The 23,756-nt window shown below is 41.5% G+C and overlaps 1 pseudogene; it reads left to right on the top strand.

Annotated features, from left to right (window-relative positions):
- Positions 1–12,766, top strand: LOC112216568 (annotated as a pseudogene).
- The last annotated feature ends 10,990 nt before the right edge of the window (positions 12,767–23,756 follow it).

Below are 23,756 nucleotides of genomic sequence, written 5' to 3'. Positions count from 1 at the left end.
AAAAGTCTGCAAACAAGCACACACTGGCCACGAACGATGTGTTTACAATACCGAGTTGGTAATAAGGCATTATTTGTTCGACCACAACTTCTGGGGTACCTAGCTAGCAACAATACAACCAGCCTGAAAACAATGACCAGTAGAAACTGCAGACTCCGAATTGAGCAACATTTATTGTCAACCTATGTGTATTGGGGCGACAGGTAGCCTAGTGGTTGGAGCGTTGGGCCAGTAACCGAAAGGTTGCTGGATCAAATCCCTGAGCTGCCTATTGTAAGATCCCTGCTAAATAATCAAGCAAACTAGCTAACCCCAAAAAAGACATCAACAATATTATTGTGTACAGTATTTTCTGGGCCAAAAAAAAAGAAGACATATCACCAAATAAGGAGGCAGTGGTCAGAAACCAGTCCTGTTTCAGAGCACATAACCACCATTGGAAGTGTAATCAGTGCTGTCTTGTATGTTGTAAGGAGATTCCCCCCGTCTATGGACTACTTCTGGGCCAGGGTGAGTAATGCCAAACAGTCAGTGCCATGTTGGAACATGTCCCTTGTGAATGAACTGTGATTCATAATCTCTGATTGGCTATGTTGAACCATGTATTTTTGTTGGCCTCCATGACTGTATGGTGACAGTCTTTCTCTCTCTCCCTCTCTTTTTCTGTGATTGGAGCTGGGTTGGAGCCGTATGTCAGGCTCCTTCATGACCAGTGTCTGTGACGAGGGGGGCCTGGAGCTGATCTACCAGCGCTGGCGAACACCTGAGAAGGGACAAAAGGTGATAACTAATAAGACAGGACATCACAGGCGATATCAGAATATCAGAATCAAAATCAGATTTTTTTTCCCTCCAAATACATTTGCATGTACAGGAATTTGACTTGTTGAAATAGTGCTGCCACAATAAACAGATTTTACAGACCAACAATAAACTGCATATATGGACACGATAACATCATTCTTTCAATATGTGTCACTCATCAACTTGATCAAATTTTTCTACAGATGGAGGACAGGAGAGAGGCTTTGGTCATAGAGTCCTCTGACTGAAAGACAGGTTGATACTGATGTCTGAATTTGGAAAGACCTTGTACTGAGCATTATACAAGACACATAACATTTTGTCTTTTGTTATTGTTGAATATAATGGTACTATCAATGGGGGGGGAGTGTGTATGGGACACCATACAGGAAGGTATGACATCTGGCATGTTTGGCAAGGTAGCCCCAGCACCACCAGAAAAAAAATGTTGATAGGTTGTGAATGAAAAGAAAATATGAAATATGAAAGTGAAATATTTGCATATTGTTATATTAGCAGAACACCGAGACAGTACTTTGTGAAATATGGTTTATTCTACTACATGGAACTGTTACACTTGAAAGTTATCAAAAACACTTTCTTTAAAATATCTACATACGTTAAGCAATTACATTCTTCTCATTAGGTCAGGGGTCTCCAACAGGTAGATCAAATCAAATGTTATTTGTCACATACACATGGTTAGCAGATGTTAATGCGAGTGTAGCAAAATGCTTGTGCTTCTAGTTCCGACCATGCAGTAATATCTAACAAGCAATCTAACCTAACAATTTTAAAACAACTACCTTATACACACAAGTGTAAAGGAATGAATACGAATATGTACATAAAAATATATGAATGGCCGAACGGCATAGGCATGGCGAAAGGCATAGGCAAGATGCAGTAGATGGTATAGAGTACAGTATATACATATGAGATGAGTAATGTAGGGTATGTAAACATTATATAAAGTGGCATTGTTTAAAGTGGCTGGTGATACATATAATTACATCAAGATGGCAAGATGCAGAAGAGTACAGTATGTGCATATGAGATGAGCAATGTAGGGTATGTAAACATTATATAAAGTGCATTGTTTAAAGTGGCTAGTGATACATTTATTACATACATTTTTCCATTATTAAAGTGGCTAGAGTTGAGTCAGTATGTTGGCAGCAGCCACTCAATGTTAGTGATGGCTGTTTAACAGTCTGATGGCCTTGAGATAGGAGCTGTTTTTCTGTCTCTTGGTCCCCGCTTTGATGCACCTGTACTGACCTCGCCTTCTGGATGATAGCGGGGTGAACAGGCAGTGGCTCGGGTGGTTGTTGTCCTTGATGATCTTTTTGACCTTCCTGTCACATCGGGTGGTGTAGGTGTCCTGGAGGGCAGGTAGTTTGCAACCGGTGATGCGTTTTGCAGACCTCACTACCCTCTGGAGAGCATTTAAAAATAAAAAAATTCACCTTTATTTAACCAGGTAGGCTAGTTGAGAACAAGTTCTCATTTGCAACTGCGACCTGGCCAAGATAAAGCATAGCAGTGTGAACAGACAACACAGAGTTACACATGGAGTAAACAATTAACAAGTCAATAACACAGTAGAAAAAAAGGGAGTCTATATACATTGTGTGCAAAAGGCATGAGGAGGTAGGCGAATAATTACAATTTTGCAGATTAACACTGGAGTGATAAATGATCAGATGGTCATGTACAGGTAGAGAAATTGGTGTGCAAAAGAGCAGAAAAGTAAATAAATAAAAACAGTATGGGGATGGGGTAGGTAGAAATGGGTGGGCTATTTACCGATAGACTATGTACAGCTGCAGCGATCGGTTAGCTGCTCAGATAGCAGATGTTTGACGTTGGTGAGGGAGATAAAAGTCTCCAACTTCAGCGATTTTTGCAATTCGTTCCAGTCACAGGCAGCAGAGAACTGGAACGAAAGGCGGCCAAATGAGGTGTTGGCTTTAGGGATGATCAGTGAGATACACCTGCTGGAGTGCGTGCTACGGGTGGGTGTTGCCATCGTGACCAGTGAACTGAGATAAGGCGGAGCTTTACCTAGCATGGACTTGTAGATGACCTGGAGCCAGTGGGTCTGGCGACGAATATGAGGCGAGGGCCAGCCGACTAGAGCATACAGGTCGCAGTGGTGGGTGGTATAAGGTGCTTTAGTGACAAAACGGATGGCACTGTGATAAACTGCATCCAGTTTGCTGAGTAGAGTGTTGGAAGCAATTTTGTAGATGACATCGCCGAAGTCGAGGATCGGTAGGATAGTCAGTTTTACTAGGGTAAGTTTGGCGGCGTGAGTGAAGGAGGCTTTATTGCGGAATAGAAAGCAGACTCTAGATTTGATTTTCGATTGGAGATGTTTGATATGAGTCTGGAAGGAGAGTTTACAATATAGCCAGACACCTAGGTACTTATAGATGTCCACATATTCAAGGTCGGTCATTACGGTTATGGGCGGAGCAGCTGCCGTACACGAGCTACAAGCAGCTCTCAGCCCACCTATGAGTTGGTCGCCAAACTATTCTGAAAGAGCATACACTTTCCATGCGTTACATCGCAAACTGCCATAAACACATCTCACAAATATCTGCCACTGTAAGCTCCCTGCTGCTATCCAATCAAAGCCACATTGACACAATCCTACCCCTGGTTAAAAAGCCAAACACAACAATATCTCTGTCAATAAATACATTTACAGCAATATCGCCCCTGACTATCAGTGTTGTGTTAATGGCAACTGTCTTGTTGGTAGACAGAAAAGCTTTCCCTAGAATTTTCTACAAAGTAGGCCTACCTGACAGAATGATAGCATGCTTATTTGTATCAATCCGGTTCACATTTGTTTTGCAAAGTCTGCCATGATGATGTGCAGTAGAGAAATATTACAAAGGTCAGATTGTGTGCAGGCAGAGGTTCGTAATCCAAGGTAGAGTCAATCAGGGTCAGGACAGGCAGAAAGGTCAGATCCAGGAATCTCGAAAACAAGAACTAGAGACCTGGGAAACACGCTGTTAAGACCTGACAAAACAAGACAAACTGTCAAAAGACAAACAGAAAACGCAGGTATAAATACACAGGGGATAATGGGGGAAAATGGGAGACACCATGTGGGGGGTGGAGACAGGTGAAACTGATCAGGGTGTGACAAATACAGTCATCTCTGACTAGGTCCGCAATTAATGGGGAATTACAGTCAAAAAGCTAGAAATATATATTTTTTTTAAGCTAGAAATGCCATATTAGTATACTGTAGACATGATATCAGTCAAAACAACTCAAAACAAGACTGTGTTTGAATATTCAAACTAACCACACTAACTGTACAATTTGTGAATAAATTGAGTATGTAGTATGGTTATTGGTGATAGTATGGATATAGTTATTATGCCAAAAGTTCCCGGATGTCATACTACATTTGCCAAATTCCAAAGTATACAAGCAGTGGACACGATTTCCGTGCTTTCAGGGCCCACAATGCAATTCTTCATAAAATGGGCGTGGCTTCACAACATTTTCAGATTTTAAGAAAATTGTGGAAAATATGCCGCAGTAGTCTGACGAGAGCAGAAAAATTAATTGCTTTAACAAATTATGACAAATGTAAAGAACATGTTGAGCAATGTAATATATTAATTACTTTTCAAATAATTTACGTCACACGTTATGTTGGCTGACGGATTTGTTAACTCTGCTAGCCTTACAAACCGTGTAGCATATCATTACAGCAGTTGCTTGTATGTACCATTAGTTGGCTACTAATACATCGAACTTGCCAGTATGTTAATTTCTTACAGCTGAAATCCCGTTAACCTCTCTGGGATATTCGGGACGGTAGCATCCCACCCCGCCAACAGCCAGTGAAAGTGCAGGGTGCCAAATTCAAAACTAAAATCTCATAATTAAAATTCTTCAACCATACAAGTATTTTACACCACTTTAAAGATACAATTCTCGTTAATCCAACCACAGTGTCTGATTTCAAAAAGGCTTTACAGCGAAAGCACCACAAACGATTATGTTATGTCACCACCAAGTCACAGAAAAACAGCCATTTTTTCAGCCAAAGAGAGGAGTCACAAAAAGCAGAAATATAGATAAAATTAATCACTAACCTTTGATGATTATATAAAGGTAAAATAAGGTAAAGGTTAAATAAAGGTAAAATAAAAAAAGATGACACTCATAGGACTTCATGTTACACAATACATGTATGTTTTGTTCGATAAAGTGCATATTTATATCCAAAAACCTCATTTTACATTGGCGTGTTATGTTCAGTAGTTCCAAAACATGCAGTGATTTTGAAGAGAGCCACGTCAATTTACAGAAATACTCATAATAAACATTGATAAAAGATACAACTATTACAGATGGAACTTTACATAAACTTCTCCTTAATGCAACTGCTGTGTCAGATTTCAAAAAAACTTTACGGAAAAAGCATATCATGCAATAATCTGAGTACTGCGTCAGAGACCAAACAAGCCAAAAAGATATCCGCCATATTGTGCAGTCAACAAAAGTCAGAAATAACATTATAAATATTCACTTACCTTTGATGATCTTCATCCGAATCCCAGTTCCACAAGAAATGTTTGTTTTGTTCGATAAATTATGGACTTTATGTCCAAATACCTCCTTTTTGTTTGCGAGTTCAGGCACGTAGTTCAGACGACAGTTCCATTACAGTTCGTAGAAACATGTCAAACGATGTATAGAATCCATCTTTAGGATGTTTTATCATAAATCTTCAATAATATTCCAACCGGACAATTCCTTTGTCTTTAGAAAGGAAAGGAAAAGGAACAGAGCTCGTGCTCACGGCCGCGCACAAGACTGAGCTCAAGGCATTCTGCCAGACACCTGACTCAAACAGCTCTTATTCGGTCCCCCCTTCACAGTAGAAGCCTGAAACAAGGTTCTAAAGGCTATTGGCATCTAGTGGAAGCCTTAGGAAGTGCAATCGGACCAAATTTGACACTATATTGGATAGGCAAAGACTTGAAAACCTACAAACCTCAGATTTGCTGGCAGGCTTTTGGCAGGTTTTTACCTGCCATACGAGTTATGTTATACTCACAGACATCATTCAAATAGTTTTAGAAACTTCAGAGAGTTTTCTATCCTATACTAATAATATGCATATCTTAGTTTCTGGGCCTGAGTAGCAGGCAGTTTACTCTGGGCACCTTATTCATCCAAGCTACTCAATACTGCCCCCCAGCCATAAGAAGTTAACTATATGCTATCTAACTAACTACCCAACGTTTATTGACTTGGTTACGCTCAGCTAAGTGGTACAGTCATTGTGCGTTCTCAATGGACATTGCTAATGAAGTTGTACGATGTCTAGCTAGTAATTTGTTAGCTATGCTAGCAAGAAGTTGCATAGCAACAGCATCAACTTCCAGTAGATGCGCTAGTACACTATAGTATGTAGTGTATACTCATTAAGTATGTAGTATACAGTATGTTAGTATGGATATTTCGAACACAGCTCTGGTGCCAAGCACAAGATCAAAACAAGGCGAGTCAGTCCTCAGAAGTCCTCAGCTTCAAAACATTTTTCTCTCCTTAGCAAAACTAGCTTAGCTTATCTCGCTGTACTCAATACTGCACTTGTTTGTTATGAATGAATGGCAAAGACACAGACATCAAACCACATCCCCAAGACAACTCTTGTTTGCCATCAATCAATTCTTGACCAGGTTTGCACACAGGTTTGCACACACTGCAGCAGGGATTTTGGCCCACTCCTCCATACAGACCTTCTCGAGATCCTTCAGGTTTCGGGGCTGTCACTGGGCAATACGGACATTCAGCTCCCTCCAAAGATTTTCTATTGGGTTCAGATCTAGAGACTGGCTAAGCAACTCCAGGACCTTGAGATGCTTCTTACGGAGCCACTCCTTAGTTGCCCTGGCTGTGTGTTTAGGGTCGTTGTCATGCAGGAAGACCCAGCCACAACCCATCTTCAATGCTCTTACTGAGGGAAGGAGGTTGTTGGCCAACATCTCGCGATACATGGCCCCATCCATCCTCCCCTCAATACGGTGCAATCGTCCTGTCCCCTTTGCAGAAAAGCATCCCCAAAGATTGATGTTTCCACCTCCATGCTTCACGTCTGGGATGGTGTTCTTGGGGTTGTACTCATCCTTCTTCTTCCTCCAAACACGGCGAGTGGAGTTTAGACCAAAAAGCCATCAGACCACATTACCTTCTCCCATTCCTCCTCTGGATCATCCAGATGGTCATTGGCAAACTTCAGACGGGCCTGGACATGTGCTGGCTTGAGCAGGGGGACCTTGCGTGCGCTGCAGGATTTTAATCCATGATGGCGTAGTGTGTTACTAATGGTTCTCTTTGAGACTGTGGTCCCAGCTCTCTTCAGGTCATTGACCAGGTCCGGCCGTGTAGTTGTGGGCTGATCCCTCACCTTCCTCATGATCATTGATGCCCCACGAGGTGAGATCATGTATGGAGCCCCAGACCGAGGGTGATTGACCGTCATCTTAAACGTCTTCCATTGTTGCTTTCTCACCAAGCTGCTTGTCTATTTTCCTGTAGCCCATGCCAGCCTTGTGCAGGTCTACAATTTTATCCCTGATGTCCTTACACAGCTCTCTGGTCTTGGCCATTGTGGAGAGGTTGGAGTCTGTTTGATTGAGTGTGTGGACAGGTGTCTTTTATTCAGCTAACGAGTTCAAACAGGTGCGGTTAATACAGGTAATGAGTGGAGAACAGGAGGGCTTCTTAAAGAAAAACTAACAGGTCTGTGAGAGCCGGAATACTTACTAGTTGGTAGGTGATCAAATACTTATGTCATGCAATAAAATGCAAATTAATTACTTAAAAATCATACAATGTGATTTTCTGGATTTTAGATACATTTTAGATTTTTAGATTCCGTCTCTCACAGTATTTATGCTGCAGTAGTTTATGTGTCGGGGGGCTAGGGTCAGTTTGTTATATCTGGAGTACTTCTCCTGTCCTATTCGGTGTCCTGTGTGAATCTAAGTGTGCGTTCTCTAATTCTCTCCTTCTCTCTCTCGGAGGACCTGAGCCCTAGGACCATGCCCCAGGACTACCTGACATGATGACTCCTTGCTGTCCCCAGTCCATCTGACCGTGCTGCTGCTCCAGTTTCAACTGTTCTGCCTTATTATTATACGACCATGCTGGTCATTTATGAACATTTGAACATCTTGGCCATGTTCTGTTATAATCTCCACCCGGCACAGCCAGAAGAGGACTGGCCACCCCACATAGCCTGGTTCCTCTCTGGGTTTCTTCCTAGGTTTTGGCCTTTCTAGGGAGTTTTTCCTAGCCTCCGTGCTTCTACACCTGCATTGCTCGCTGTTTGGGGTTTTAGGCTGGGTTTCTGTACAGCACTTTGAGATATCAGCTGATGTACAAAGGGCTATATAAATACATTTGATTTGATTTGATTTGAGTTGAAGTGTACCTATGATACAAATTACAGACCTCTACATGCTTTGTAAGTAGGAAAACCTGCAAAATCGGCAGTGTATCAAATACTTGTTCTCCCCACTGTATGTGATCGTATACAAGGTTAAAAATTATTATTAGGGTTTAGTCAAATATATCTGTTCGGGCTTGTTGCAGTCAATTTGCAATCTACAAATTATTTTAAATTATGTTCTGGCCCCCTGATGTTCCGCTCCAGAAAAAATTGGCCCGCTGCTGAATTCAGTTGATGATCCCTGACACATATGCTTCCGAATACAGCATAATCAAATTATAAAACGGCTAATTATAAGGTTTCACCTTCCTTATAACAGTAAAATATATATTTGTATGTTTAGTGTTAGAGAAAATGTGCATATGTTCTGTGAACATCCCACAGAGCTTCCTGAACTCGTTAGGAACTCACCTTTCATCTCATATTAATATTGTCTGTCTATGACAGAGAGTATTTTTCTTTAAAATCTATAGATTATTTTAGATTAATGACTAGAAATTGATCTCTGAATGTGCTACCGTGATGATACCACTCTCTCCTGCTGCACTATGATGTAATGATCGGGTATGTGCTTTGTCAGTGGCTGTGATGTAGGTTTCAGCCAGGAGTTGATGGACAGTCAGAAGAACAAATTAAATGGTAGGAGGGACATCCCTGCTTCAAGTGGTGTCAGATTCCACATCCTATGTCACACAGGCTCAGAGAAAATACTCCTGTGTACTTGGGCATCAGGGCTATTGCTCAATGCAAGCCATTTCAATCGACGGTATCCACAGATAGATTAATTATCGTAGATGTCTGTCTGAACCAGTACCAAAATTAAGTCACATTTACTGATTTCTTATTAATCACTCTATCCATTTTAACGTACGACTGATCAGTTTAATCTGGATTAAAATGAGTAAATAGTAAATCCACTTGGGAAAGTCAATTGTACTGTAGTCATATCTGCCTGACTCATTTCGCAAGTTTTCCAGGTAGATTTTACAGTGACAAGAAAAAGTATGTGAACCCTTTGGAATTACCTGGATTTCGGAATGAATTAGTCATAAAATTTGATCTGATCTTCATCTTAGTCACAACAATAGACAAACACAGTGTGCTTAAAGTAATAACGCATAAATTCATGTATTTATCTTGTGTATATTGAATACATCATTTAAACATTCACAGTGTAGGTTGGGAAAAAGTATGCGAACCTCTAGGCTAATGACTTTTCCAAAAGCTAATAATAATCCAATCAATGAGACGAGATTGGAGATGTTGGTTAGAGCTGCCCTTCCCGATTAAAAACACTTTGAGTTTGCTATTCACAACAAGCATTGCCTGATGTGAACCATGCCTCGAACAAAAGAGATCTCAGAAGACCTAAGATTAAGAATTGTTGACTAGAAAGCTAGAAAGGGTTTACAAAAGTATCTCTAAAAGCCTTGATGTTCATCAGTCCACGGTAAGACAAATTCCACATCCTGTGGTAACTCAACAAAACACAAGAGGTAATAACTCCTTATAACAATAACTGTTTCACTCTTCCGCATGTCTATGTCTGAACGTTTGCTTTGGAAATCCATCTAAGTCATTCATTACAGTTTGTCATGATGGTGCTTATCTGTGGGTTCCCATTGGCTCTGGCTGAACACGGACTAAAGTTGCATCGCAAATGGCACCCTATTCCGTACTTAGTGCACTACTTTTCAGCAGATCCCAATGGGCCCCGGTCAAACGTAGTGCACTATATAGGGAATAGGTTACCATTTGGGACACAGGCTGAGCTGACTGTGCAGGTGGCTGATGGCTCATTGCCACAGAGTGACTGGAGACTCTTTTTTTTCGGGCAGGGTCACGGGGGCCTGGGCCATTCCCATGACCTTCCCCTGGAGCACAACTGCAATGGCCACTCACAAAGGGGCAAGTCCATCTCCACCATGCAGCTGGTGAGTCTGTTTGTCTCTATCTGGTACCCATACTCTACTCCAAATGTGCAATTGGCAGCTCTTAAAAGAAATGATGTTCAGTGACTGCATCAATGGAGGGCAGAATTATATGGTATTAACCCTATTTCACTTCCTCAAATGAAAGCAGAAATAGATAACTCAATTAAAGGTGCATCCTCACGCAAATGTGTCTTTTTGGATTTGTTTGGAATTGTGAAAGGAAAACTGTGTTTAAAAAAAAAGCTTTTGAGGTTTGTGCTTTGAAGATGGCAGACTGCAGTGGTATTTCTGTGTTCCTCTTCACATGATTACAATTAGAGCTTATAAAAAAAAATATATATATACTCACCTGGTTAAACACAATTGTTGTTACAAAATGTGTCGTATTTACCAGCCCTCATTGTCACAGACAAGACAAACCTGGAGGAGGTTTGGAGTGGGAGTAGCAGTCTTGATCTGACAATGTGCTGTCCTCACTCTACGGGGGTGCGAGGCTAATATAAAAGCACAGGAATTCAAAAGAGGTAGGCCTACAGGATTCAGAATTATTTTGGCAATACTTTTGAACAGTTTGAGCTTTGATGTAGACATCTACAGAGTGTTGCATTGCAGGGAAAGTGAAGAGTGGTGTGGGTGGGAGTAAATGTGAAACAGACTATTGTGCAGGAGACCTTGATGCTGCTGCTGAATCATTCAGGCCTTATGCAGATAGTGTAGGAGGAGATAGAGAAACTGAACGGTTTTGGTGAACTTCCTCTCGACTCTTTTTAATATAGGCAGGGGGAACTGTGGTCACTGATTTGCTGATTTTGGTATGGATGGGAGTAATTACGTGTAATTGTAATGATGTGTATTGAAAGGAAACACCCTATTAGTTGTCGCTCCCCCACAGGGAACGGTGGAGGACTTAGAATGCACAGAAATCCCATTAGAGGAGCCTGAACCAAGAACCCTTACACATCAGACAAGTAAGTTAGATATATCCTCATCCTCCTTTTTCATTCATCTTCACTCATTGTCCCACAGTTCTCTCCCTGTTTAATTTGATCCTGTTCTGTTTAGTTCTGTCCATTGTGCTGTATGTAATTACTGGACTAGGAAGTGTAGAGGATGAGCCGCCACACAAACAGGCTTTTTTTTTTTGTGTGTGTTCCCAGGACAGGGTTTTCCTTTCCTGGCTGTGATGGTTATCGTGGGAGACAGCCTCCATAACTTTGCTGATGGCCTAGTGGTGGGGGGCGGCCTTCTCCTCATCCGCCGAGACGGGCATGGCAACCACCGTAGCCATCCTCTACCATGAAATCCCTCATGACATTGGTGAGAGGTCACAAGTCACAGAGCAACGGCTCAAAGGCCAAAGGTTGTTGGTATGTGGTGGCAGTGTTGTTGTTCTTATCTGGGTCCCTTTGTCAAACCAAACCAGACATGACTTGAGTAATTTGTGTCCCAGTTGCGAAGAACTGAAAACGCTGGTCCCAAATGACCTTAAATAGCATCTTCTTCATCTTTCCCTATCCCAGGTGACTTTGCTGTTTTTCTCAGCTCAGGTCTCTCTGTGAGGAATGCAGTGATGATGAACTTACTCAGTGCTCTGACGGCCTTCGTCGGCCTCTTCGTCTCCTCAGAACCAGAGATCCAGCAGTGGATCTTTACGGTTACCACAGGGATCTTCCTCTATCAGCCACTGGTAGAGATGGTGGGACTGGGCTACTGCTGTTCTTAGTAAAAACACAGTGATAGGTAGGGACTGGAGTTTGACCAGACAGTGTGTCCCCCTTATCAGTCAGCTCACAGTCAAGAACATTTTCTGGCCCTATTGATAGGTAATATATTGTTACAATTCACAGGTGACTTGGGATAGAGAGATGTGCCCACTACTCGAACTCCCAAACACTAATTTCTCTCTCTTCCTCCCCTTTCTCTCTTTCAGCTCTCTTTCGTGTGAAGACCAACAGGCCCTGTCTCATGTTCCTTCTGCAGAACCTTGGCCTATGGTATCTGCCATACAATATGTGTAATTGATGGCAATGTTGACGGTACTTTCTGGTCTTTGCTTTTTATCATTATCTTGTTGATTACTATATTATTTACTGCTACTTGTCATAATTGTGTAAGTATTACACTAGATGAAGGCATCGAACTGCCTATTAGAAAAGCCACAAGGCATTTTATGCAAGTGATAGCGATATGAAAGTAAGGTGAATAATAGCAGTGACAATCAAATGTAATTTTTTGATCCAGTGGTTAGGCACGTGTGTTAGAGCTGGATGAATCCACGTTTGTTTAAATCAGATGCCTGCATGTGAGCTTCAGGACATGCACACATTTTCTATGTGATGATTTATTTTGTTTGACGTACTGTGTATCATAGGGCACATAGCTAGCTTACAGTATGTCTGGCACACCTACAGTCAGGTCCATAAGTGTCATCCTTGATTTTTTTTTTAAATGAGCAGAAAATACTCTATAATATAAATTATAAAAATACTGAGATGTATTGTATTAAAAAATAAAGGAAATTGTTATTTTATACTAATACAATTGCTCCGAGAAAGGGAGTTTCTTTAACAAATAATTTTTAAAAAAGGTTAAAAAAAATATATATATATATTGGCACACCTGTTTTCAGCACTCATTTTGTGAGATTGGAGAACACGTTGAGAGGGATCTTAGACCATTCCTCCATACAGAATCTTCCCAGATCCTTGATATCCTTCATCTGCTCTTGTGGACTGCCCTCTTCAATTCAAACCACAAACCACATGTTTTCAATGGGGTTCAAGTCTGGAGTCTGAGACTCTTATGGACTGCCCTCTTCAATTCAAACCACAGGATTTCAATTGGGTCCGGAGACTGAAATGGCCATTATAAAAAGGTTAATTTTATGTCAATTAGCCATTTCTTTATGGATTTTTATTAGTGCTTGGGGTTATTGTCTTGCTGGAAGATCCACTTGCGGCCAAGTATCAACCTCCTGGCAGAAGCAAACCAGGTTTTTGGCTAAAATGTCCTGGTACTTGGTAAAGTTCATGATGCCGTTGGCTTTAACAGGGGCCCCCAGGACCAGTGGAAGCAAAATAACCCCATAACATCAAAGATGCACCACCATATTTTAACATAGGTATGGGGTACTTTCTGCATATGCTTCCACTGGTGTGTGTGGCCAAAGAGCTCTATTTTTAGACAAAACCTTTATAACAGGTACATTGTATGTATGTACAGGTAACATGCCAATATAATGGAAACACTTAAGTAAATGAGCGATACAAAGTATATTAAAAGCAGGTGCTTCCACACAGGTGCGGTTCCTGAGTTGATTAAGCAATTAACAACACATCATGCTTGGGGTCATGTATAAAAATGCTGGGCAGGCCATTAGTTTGGCTACCATGGCTATGCCGCCATGGGATGACAATTCCCCCATCCACAGTGCATTAGTGGTCACTGAATGGTTTGATGAGCATTAAAACGATGTAAGCCATATGCCATGGCCATCTCAGTCACCAGATCTCAACTCAATTGAACAAATATGGGAGATTCTGGAGTGGCACCTGAGACAGCGTTTTCCAACACCATCAACAAAACACCAAATGATGGAATCCCTCCAATAGAGTTCGAGGCACTCTCACGGTGCATTGAATCTGTTCTGGCTTGTGGTGGCCCAAGGCCCTATTAAGATGCTTTATGTTGGTGTTTCCTTTATTTTAGCAGGTAGTGCAATCGGAAAGAATTCAGACCCCTTGACTTTTTCGTTTTTCCCCTAATCAATCTACACACAATACCCCATAATGACAAAGCAAAAACTGATTTTTAGAAATGTTTGCTAATTTATAAAATAAAAAAAATAGAAATATCACATTTACGTAAGTATTCAGACCCTTTACTCAGCACTTCGTTAAAGCACCATCGGCAGTGATTACAGTCCTGAGTCTTCTTGGGTATGACGCTACAAGCTTGGCACACCTGTATTTGGCACATTCTTCATTGCAGATCCTCTCAAGCTCTGCCAGGTGGGATGGGGAGCGTTGCTGCACAGCTATTTTCAGGTCTCTCCAGAGATGTTAGATCGGGTTCAAGTCCGGGCTCTGGCTGGGCCACTCAAGGACATTCAGAGACTTGTCCCGAAGTCACTCCTGCATTGTCTTGGTTAGGTGCTTAGGGTCGTTGTCCTGTTGGAAGGTGAACCTTCACCCCATTCTGAGGTCCTGAGCAATCTGGAGCAGGTTTTCATCAAGGACCTCTGTACTGCTCTGTTCATATTTGGTCTGGGCTGATAAATCCACACTCAACAAGTTGGAGACTCCATAGGGATCCTGGCCACATAGTGCTGTACTGTGCTCCCTCTTTCTAAGGCCAGAGTGGGTCTAGAGAAGGAGGTGGAAGAAGAGGTATAAGAGAGGCATAAGTGGAACAAAGAAGAATAATAGAAACCTACTGTATACAAAATAGTCACTTATACTATATTAATGAGACAATTGATGCATTTGTGATCTTGAATCTACTGTACTGTATGATGCCACAACAATGATTCAATTTTATACAAGATCAAGTTTATATACAATTCTGATGAGATGGTCTCTGGAATTCTTAGTTCTACATCATCCATTTTTGGATTTATAAATTATTAATATATACCCATTGATTCTTGAAGAATAATGTCTCAACGTGTTTTTCGCCAATGTCTGTAAACACTATTAATGTAAACAAACACTGTATAGATTCACAGCATGGTTACACTATAATCATGGCTGGTCAGTCCTTGCATCCATGTCCTTTCATCCAAGGACATTTCTAAGTGACCCCAAACTTTTGAACGGTAGTGTATGTCTATGAATGTGAGAGTGGTTACATTTCTGAAGGCGCATCCCTCAGCTTTTTACCAAAACACAGGCTGGGTGACGGCTTTGTTGTTGTTTCAAATAAGGATTCTAGTTTTAGAGAGCGACTACTTTAAAAAGCAATAAATCCCTTTGAAAATGGCCTATGTGTCATCGATATGAGTCAGTAACAGATATTCTAGTGCCAAAATTGACCACAAAGTGTAAATAGGATAATTATAGTGAAAGTTTAACTTTAACTTGAACTGCTGATCGTTAAACCGTCTTTGGTGTGCTTATCAATGCACAAGGACTTTTTTCCCACTCCTATCAATATTATTTGGATTATTAAGTCATACAAATGTGTTAAATTGAGTGAAGTTTAAAATGCATTATGTCATTACTAAATGTGTAATGTGAAATATTCCCAGCTAGCACAGTGGATCTGGGCCGATTCCGGCTGAGAGTTGGGGCACTCGGCTGAGTCAAACTCGGCTGACGTCATGTGGCCGGAGTCTAGGCCGCCTTCGGCTGTATTATTATTATTTTCATACTTTGTGCAATGCAATTGATAAGCATTAAAAACTTTGTGGCTGGAGCCTCCTGAGTGGTGCAGCGGTCTAACATGCTGACCAGACTGGACACGTCGCGTGCGCGAGCACCCACACTGCTCGCTTGCGCCAACGAGCATCTGTGTTGCGAAGGGCTAAAATAGAAGTCATTCCTATTTCTGACGCAGATTCCTCATTGCTAGCTGGGTTAACATTTAAATAATGTACACAAAAAAAAAAACATTTTGATTAATATATTATTTAATCAATCTTTGCAAGAGGGAGGGAATCTGACATAATTGGTCCTCAACTTGCAGCTCAGTAATTTCATTCAGGGTAAGTGGAGTTAGCCGTGAGTTAGCCTGCCACGGAGCAGGTTAGTTCTGAAGGATTCGTTGCCATAGAAATGTACCTGGCTAAAGGGTGAGACACTTTTGTATGACCGGCTATCCCCAGTTCAACTCAACTGACCAAAGTTACCTCGCTATCTCCTCAAACCTGCTTCGTAGGATACCCCTCTGGTTTATGTTGAGTACTCGAAACAGTACAGTAACATCATTTCACAAAAGCCTGGTCCACAAGCTGGAGATCATCTGCCAATAACTTTACAAGTCTGAAAATATGTTTATTCATAATAACCACAGCATAACCTCAGATCTGCAAATAGAGAGTGCTGAGATGGTTTGGCTTAGGGTTGGTGTCAAAGCTCTGAATATTCTAGTCATTCTACAACAATGTCTGTGCACATGCGAGTATGTCTGTGTGTCTATGTGCACATGTCTTGTTCTTAAAGATACTCGTTGACATGCTTGTGTGTGTGTGTTTTGAAAGGCATCTGCTGCCAGGATAGGAAAGGAATGGGCTTTTTATCTGGGCTGTGAATGTGAGTGCACTTCTGTATCTGCAGCCATCCTCACTCGCTCGGCAAAGAGTCCCCAAAGCAGAGCATAGGTCAGGGGTCAGGAGGACACAGTGAGCATGGACATGAGGGGAAAAGCTAAGACAGACACACAAGTGGATATGCAAGCGATGTACTCAGATGTTTTCCTGTTGGATTTTAAACTGGGTTGCTGCTCTGACGCAATACATGTACAGTAAATGTGCCAACCGTACATGCCAACTGCCTTGTAGATGTTGACGTTAGCGTCTTGTGTGTGAGGTTAGAGTCAGGTTTTGATGCGTCAAGAGTTATAGTATTGAATCAAGAGAGAGGCTGGACTGAGGGCTTGTAGACCTGTTGTAAGGCAGGTCCTCACCAGACATCACCGACAACAACTTCCCCTATGGGCGCAAACCCATACGCAACGTAGTTATCGGTGAAGTCTGGACCTGACGGGACTGGCAAAAGGTGCTCTTGATGGTCGGATTCGCGTTCATCGTCGAAGGAATGAGTCTTACACCGAGGCCTGTACTCTGGAGCAGGATCGATTTGAAGGTGGAGGATCCGTCATGGTCTTGTCATTGCAGGCAATCTCAATGCTGTGCGTTACATGGAAGACATCCTCCTCCCTCATGTGGTACCCTTCCTGCAGGCTCATCCTGACATGACCCTCCAGCATGACAATGCCACCAGTCATACTGCTCGTTCTGTGCGTGATTTCCTGCAAGACAGGAATGTCAGTGTTTTGCCATGGCCAGCAAAGAGCCCGGATCTCAATCCCATTGAGCACGTCTGAGACCTGTTGGATCGGAGGGTGAGGGCTAGGGCCATTCCCCTCAGAAATGTCTGGGAACTTGCAGGTGCCTTGGTGGAAAAGTGGTTTAACATCTCACAGTAAAAACAAGCAAATCTGGTGCAGTCAATGAGGAGATGCACTGCAGTACTTAATGCAGCTGATGGACACACCAGATACTGAATGTTACTATTGATTTTGACCCCCCCACCTTTTGTTGGTCACATGTCTGTGGAACTTGTTCAGTTTGTCTCAGTTGTTGAATCTTGATATGTCCATACAAATATTTACACATGTTAAGTTTGCTGAAAAAAACGCAGTTGACAGTGAGAGGACGTTTCTTTTCTTGTTGAATTTAGCTTCTTACCAAAAAGCAATTTCTCATGCAAAGAATTTTGCTCGGAATGTCTGGGAGTTGTCTGAGTGGGGAGGGCAAAACAGAAAATTTGCTCTTATTGACAGAGGTTTGGAACTCTTTCTTATTGGTCAATTAAAGGCCCAACTCCGGTGAGGACAACATTCTCATATTATCTTGTCTCTCCCTATTTTCTAGCTGATTCAGTTCATCTTGTTAAGTTTGCACCTGTTTCCAGAAGGACAATTCTGTTTTCTTGTTCGTCCACGCACCTGCCCTGTATATGGACATCTGACATGATAGAATCTACTTTCCCTTTGGGCAAATCTCTTTTTTAAATATTTGTATTTATAAAAAATATATATATTATACCCCTTTGTCTCCCCAATTTTGTGGTATCCTATTGATAGTTACAGTCTTGTCCCATCACTGCAACTCCCGTACGGATTCGGGAGAGGAGAAGGTCGTGAGCCGTGCGTCCTCCAAAATACAACTCAGCCAAGCCACACTGCTTCTTGACACAATGCCCTCTTAACACGGAAGCCAACAGCAATAATGTGTCAGAGGAAACACCGTACACCTGGCGACCGTGTCAGCGTGCACTGCGACCAGCCCACTACAGGAGTCACTAGTGAGCGATGAGACAAAAACATCCCTGCCGGCCAAACCCTCCCCTAACCCGGCCAATTGTGCGCCACCCCAAGGGTCTCCCGGTTGCGGGAGATTTTAACATTTTGTTTGTTGTGGTGAGCATTGAGAGAATTTTAGCTATGTATTCCTGGATTTGGCTGTTTGTTGCTCTCATTTACATCTGGAAGTTCTCTTTGTCTTTTCCTCTTAGGGAAGCCATGGAGTGTTGGGTTCTAGTCTCAGCATTGCTTTACTCACAGATTGGTTCGCTGTTGTGTATAACCGACCGCTCACTCTCTCCTGGTTACTTGTGGATATAATGATCTATCGATTTTTAAAGACTTAGTTTAAATTATGTTGTCTGGCTGGTACATATTATCAGTTTTGACAGTACAAAACAGAGCTACTATCTCCCTATGTTTCCCATCGGTATGCGCTTGCGCCTGTCATGTGTAGCTTTCTCATGTTGTTTTTAGATGTTTTAGATGTATCACATTAACTTCAAATAAGATCACATTAGAGCATTTGAAATTCATATGTTTTTCTGTAAGGGTTAAATGGATGGATATTTACCCACATTCATTTGATCTGTTTCGAAGCCGTTGTTTATATACACTATATGACCAAAAGTATTTAGACACCTGCTTGTCGAGCATCTCATTCCAAAATCATGGGCATTAGTATGGAGTTGGTCCCCACATTGCTGCTATAACAGCCTCCACTCTTCTACGAAGGCTTTCCACTACATGTTGGAACATTGCTGCGGGGACTTGCTTCCATTCAGCCACAAGAACATTAGTGTGGTTGTACACTGATGTTGGACAATTATGCCTGGCTCGCTGTCGGTGTTCCAATTCATCCCAAAGGTGTTCGATGGAGTTGAGGTCTTGGCTCTGTGCAGGCCAGTCAAGTGCGTCCACACCCATCTCGACAAACCATTTCTGTATGGACCTTGCGTTGTGCAAGGGGAGATTGCCATGCTGAAACGGGAAAGGGCCTTCCCCAAACTGTTGCCACTAATTAGGAATAACAGAATTGTCTAGAATGTCATTGTATGCTGTCGCATTAAGATTTCCTTCAGTACGGCCCATTCTACTGCTGATGTTTTTCTGTAGAGATTGCATTGCCGTGTGCTCTATTTTATACACCTGTCAGCAACTGGTTTGGCTGAAATAGCCAAATCCACTCATTTGAAGGAGTGTCCACATTAGAGGTCGACTGATTAATCGGAATGACCGATTAATTAGGGCCGATTTCAAGTTTTCATAACAATCGGAAATCTGTATTTTTGGACACCGATTTGGCAGATTTGTTTAAAGAAAAATTATACACCTTTATTTAACTAGGCAAGTCAGTTAAGAACACATTCTTATTTTCAATGACGGCCTAGGAACAGTGGGTTAACTGCGTGTTCAGGGGCAGAACTACAGATTTTTACCTTGTCAGCTCCGGGATTCAATCTTGCAACCTTACAGTTAACGAGTCCAACGCTCTAACCACCTGCCTCTCATTGCACTCCACGAGGAGCCTGCCTGTTACGCGAATGCAGTAAGAAGCCAGGGTAAGTTGCTAGCTAGCATTAAACTAATCTTATAAAAAACAATCAATCATAATCACTAGTTAACTACACATGGTTGATGACATTACTAGTTTATCTAGTGTGTCCTGCGTTGCATATAATCAATGCAACGCAGGGGGGTGATTTAACAAAAGCGCATTTGCGTAAAAAGCACAATCGTTGCAGGACTGTACCTAATCATAAACACCTATGCCTTTCTTAAAATCAATACACAGAAGTATGTATTTTTAAACCTGCATATTTAGCTAAAAGAAATCCAGGTTAGCAGGCAATATTAGCCAGGTGAAATTGTGCCACTTCTCTTGCGTTTATTGCACGCAGAGTCAGGGTATATGCAACAGTTTGGGCAGCCTGGCTCATTGCGAAATAATTTGCCAGAATTTTACATAATTATGGCTTAACATTGAAGGTTGTGCAATGTAACAGGAATATTTAGACTTATGGATGCCACCAGTTAGATAAAATACAGACCAGTTTTGTATTTCACTGAAATAATAAACGTTTTGTTTTCGAAATGATAGTTTCCATATTCGACCATATTAATGACCAAAGGCTTGTATCTCTGTGTGTTATTATGTTATAATTAAGTCTATGATTTGATATTTGATAGAGCAGTCTGACTGAGCGGTGGTATGCGTTTTGCCAGCAGCTCTTCGCAAGCTTCGCAATGCTTCCAGCATTGCGCTGTTTATGACTTCAAGCCTATCAACTCTCAAGATTAGGCTGGTGTAACCAATGTGAAATGGCTCGCTAGTTAGCGGGGTGCACGCTAATAGCGTTTCAAACGTCACTCGCTCTGAGACTTGGAGTGGTTGTTCCCCTTGCTCTGCTTTTGGGGCTTTTGTGGAGCGATGGGTAACGCTGCTTCGAGGGTGGCTGTTGTCGATGTGTTCCTGGTTCAAGCACAGGAGCGGCGAGGAGAGGGATGGAAGCTATACTGTTACACTGGCAATACTAAAGTGCCTATAAGAACATCCAATAGTCAAAGGTTAATGACATACAAATGGTAAAGAGAAGAGAGAAAAAGAGAAATAGTTCTATAATTCCTATAATAACTATAACCTAAAACTTCTTACCTGGGAATATTGAAGAGTCATGTTAAAAGGAACCACCAGCTTTCATATGTTCTCATGTTCTGAACAAGGAATTTAAACGTTAGCATTCTTACATGGCACATATTGCACTTTTACTTTCTTCTCCAACACTGTTTTTGCATTATTTAAACCAAATTGAACATGTTGCATTATTTATTTGAGGCTAAATTGATTTTATTGATCTATTATATTAAGTTAAAATAAGTGTTCTTTCAGTATTGTTGTAATTGCCATTATTACAAATAACGTAAAAAATGTGGACGATTAATCGGTATCGGCTATTTTCCGGTCCTTCAATAATCGGTATTGGTATTGAAAAATCATAAATCGGTTGACCTCTAGTCCACATACCTATGTATATATATTGTAGATATAAAACTCCAAGTATTCAGTAATATGCTGTAATATGCAAATGCCTACAACCACCCTGGTTGCTCTAATCCCTTGTAATTACAATAAAATACTGTAGAAAAAAAATTATTATAGTTTAATAGTAACTCTTACTGGCATCAAGTTACTGTGAATATCTCAGTATTGTATTGGCACTATCCAGAGACAGTCATATATCATATATATCATAAGATTTCTTGTTGCAATTATAACTATTTTGAAGACCAATATATCCTTAACTACAACAACATTTTCAGTAACAGTAACAGAAATGTTTTACTTACTATGACTGTCAGATATGTTTTATTATCAACCTTGTTTGAATGCACTCACTAAGTTGCTAAGGACAAAAGCGCCTGCTAAATGACCAAAATGTAAATGTGTAAATTTGAACTTGCAGAGAACACTGGTTAATATGTTGCTGCATCGGTAATTCCAGTAATGTAAATTAGATTACATTTTTTAAAGCTCATTACAAATGCATAAAACACAGAGTAAACAGCTAGCACATAACACTACTGCTAGCGGTAGGTTGTGGTACCTTAATGCAGTGCTGACAGAAACTCAGCATTTTTCCAGAATCAATGTTAATTGATACTTCCATTTAGTAGTCTGCTCTGTGCGCAATTATGGGAACTGAAACATAAAGAGTAGGGGTGTGCGGAGTAGTCGGACAAAACTAGTATCATAATGGATATGGGTAATTGTCCTGATACGATTATGATCGGAGTATGTTTTGTTAATATCTTTCAATCAAGTGCAAGGTGCGACGTGGTCTAAATAACTCAACTGGCTAGTTTGCCGGTCTGTAAAGAGAAGGGTGTACGTTGACCCTGCTGCTCTGATTAGATAAGGCGAAGCTGTATTTCTCCATCCACTCGCTTTGTTTCATTCACCCAATCACTTCTCCTTGCATGTTTTGGTCGGTTCATTTAGATTGCTGCTGGATCCTGTTAGCCTGCTACTATGATACATCAAATGTTGAGGGCGTTTGCTACAAGCTATCCATGTGCATAGCATCTAACAAACGGGGTGAGGGTAAGGAAAAAAAGATGAAACACTGATTCACATTCTGACTGAGTGACAGCAAACTTGTCTGCCCGCTGTTGAGGACACCAGTCACACACACACACCCACCCCTTAGCGCAGGACTAGTAAAGGTCCAGTGCACTATTTGTGTGTGATTTCTTTTCTTTCTTAAAAAAAACAACTTATTTTTATTAATCTTTTTTGCAATTCTGATTTTTCAGGGGGTGCTGCAGAACCCTCTGCACCCCAACTTCCCGCAGCCTATGCCTCTGCGTACTGCTCCTAATCTGCACCTTTTCTGCTCTATAACTGTGCAGTATTTTGCCAACATTTAGTCTACTTAAGCATATTAAAACACTTCTGTGTTTTCTGTTTACGAGTATCATCCGATCCGACTATCAACTGTCGATCTACGGACACGATTACGAGTCTGGCCAGTCACACCCCTAATAAAGAGGGTATCGTTAGAAAGGTTAAGTTCTCCATAATTGTAAAATAATGACAGGGGGAGGGGCTTGGTGTGTGTATGGTGATACTGATGACTTGTTGCCACAGATGGTTTGCTTACATAGCAGGTTAGGATAACTAACATAGTTGGTTAGGAAAATTCAAGTGACAGGTAAGGTGAATTAACATGGCAGGCTAGGAGCGCTAACGCAGCAGGTTAGGTGAATTAACATAGCAGGTTAGGATAAGGTTAAGGTTAGGAAAAGGGTTAGGGTTAGCTGGTCCCACCAGTGACGAAACCTCTCTCATAGTCACTCGACGCCTAGGTTTACCTCCACTGTACTCACATCCTACCATACCCTTGTCTGTACATTATGCCCTGAATCTATTCTACCACACCCAGAATTCTGCTCCTTTTATTCTCTGTTCCCAACGCACTAGACAACCAGTTCTTATAGCCTTTTGCCGTACCCTTATCCTACTCCTCCTCTGTTCATGTAGAGGTTAACCCAGGCCCTGTAGACCCCAGTACCACACCTATTTCACAGGCGCTATCATTTGTTGACTTCTGTAACCGTAAAAGCCTTGGTTTCATGCATGTTAACATCAGAAGCTTCCTCCCGAAGTTTGTTTTATTCATTGCTTAAGCACACTCCGCCAACCCTGATGTTACGAATCCCTTTTGGCCCGACAGTCTAGGGGGGATGGTATTGAGACCCGTAACATAACTCATGCCGTGTGTTTACTAATAAACCCCGAGTTTGACGGTAGATTTAAGTTGTGGTTATTTCGTTCTCACCGTTACTTTGTCACTATTATAATTTTGTCACGTAACATAGTGACAAAGTAACGGTGAGAACGAAATAACCACAACAACTTAAATCTACCGTCAAACTCAGGGTTTATTAGTAAACACACGGTAATGGAGGGGCAGGAAAAGGGTCTGAGC

The sequence above is a fragment of the Oncorhynchus tshawytscha genome, linkage group LG16 (assembly GCF_018296145.1).
Source record: "Oncorhynchus tshawytscha isolate Ot180627B linkage group LG16, Otsh_v2.0, whole genome shotgun sequence".
Lineage (NCBI taxonomy): Eukaryota > Metazoa > Chordata > Actinopteri > Salmoniformes > Salmonidae > Oncorhynchus > Oncorhynchus tshawytscha.
Note: the sequence above shows the minus strand (reverse complement) of the source record. Positions and strands in the feature narration are given on the sequence as shown.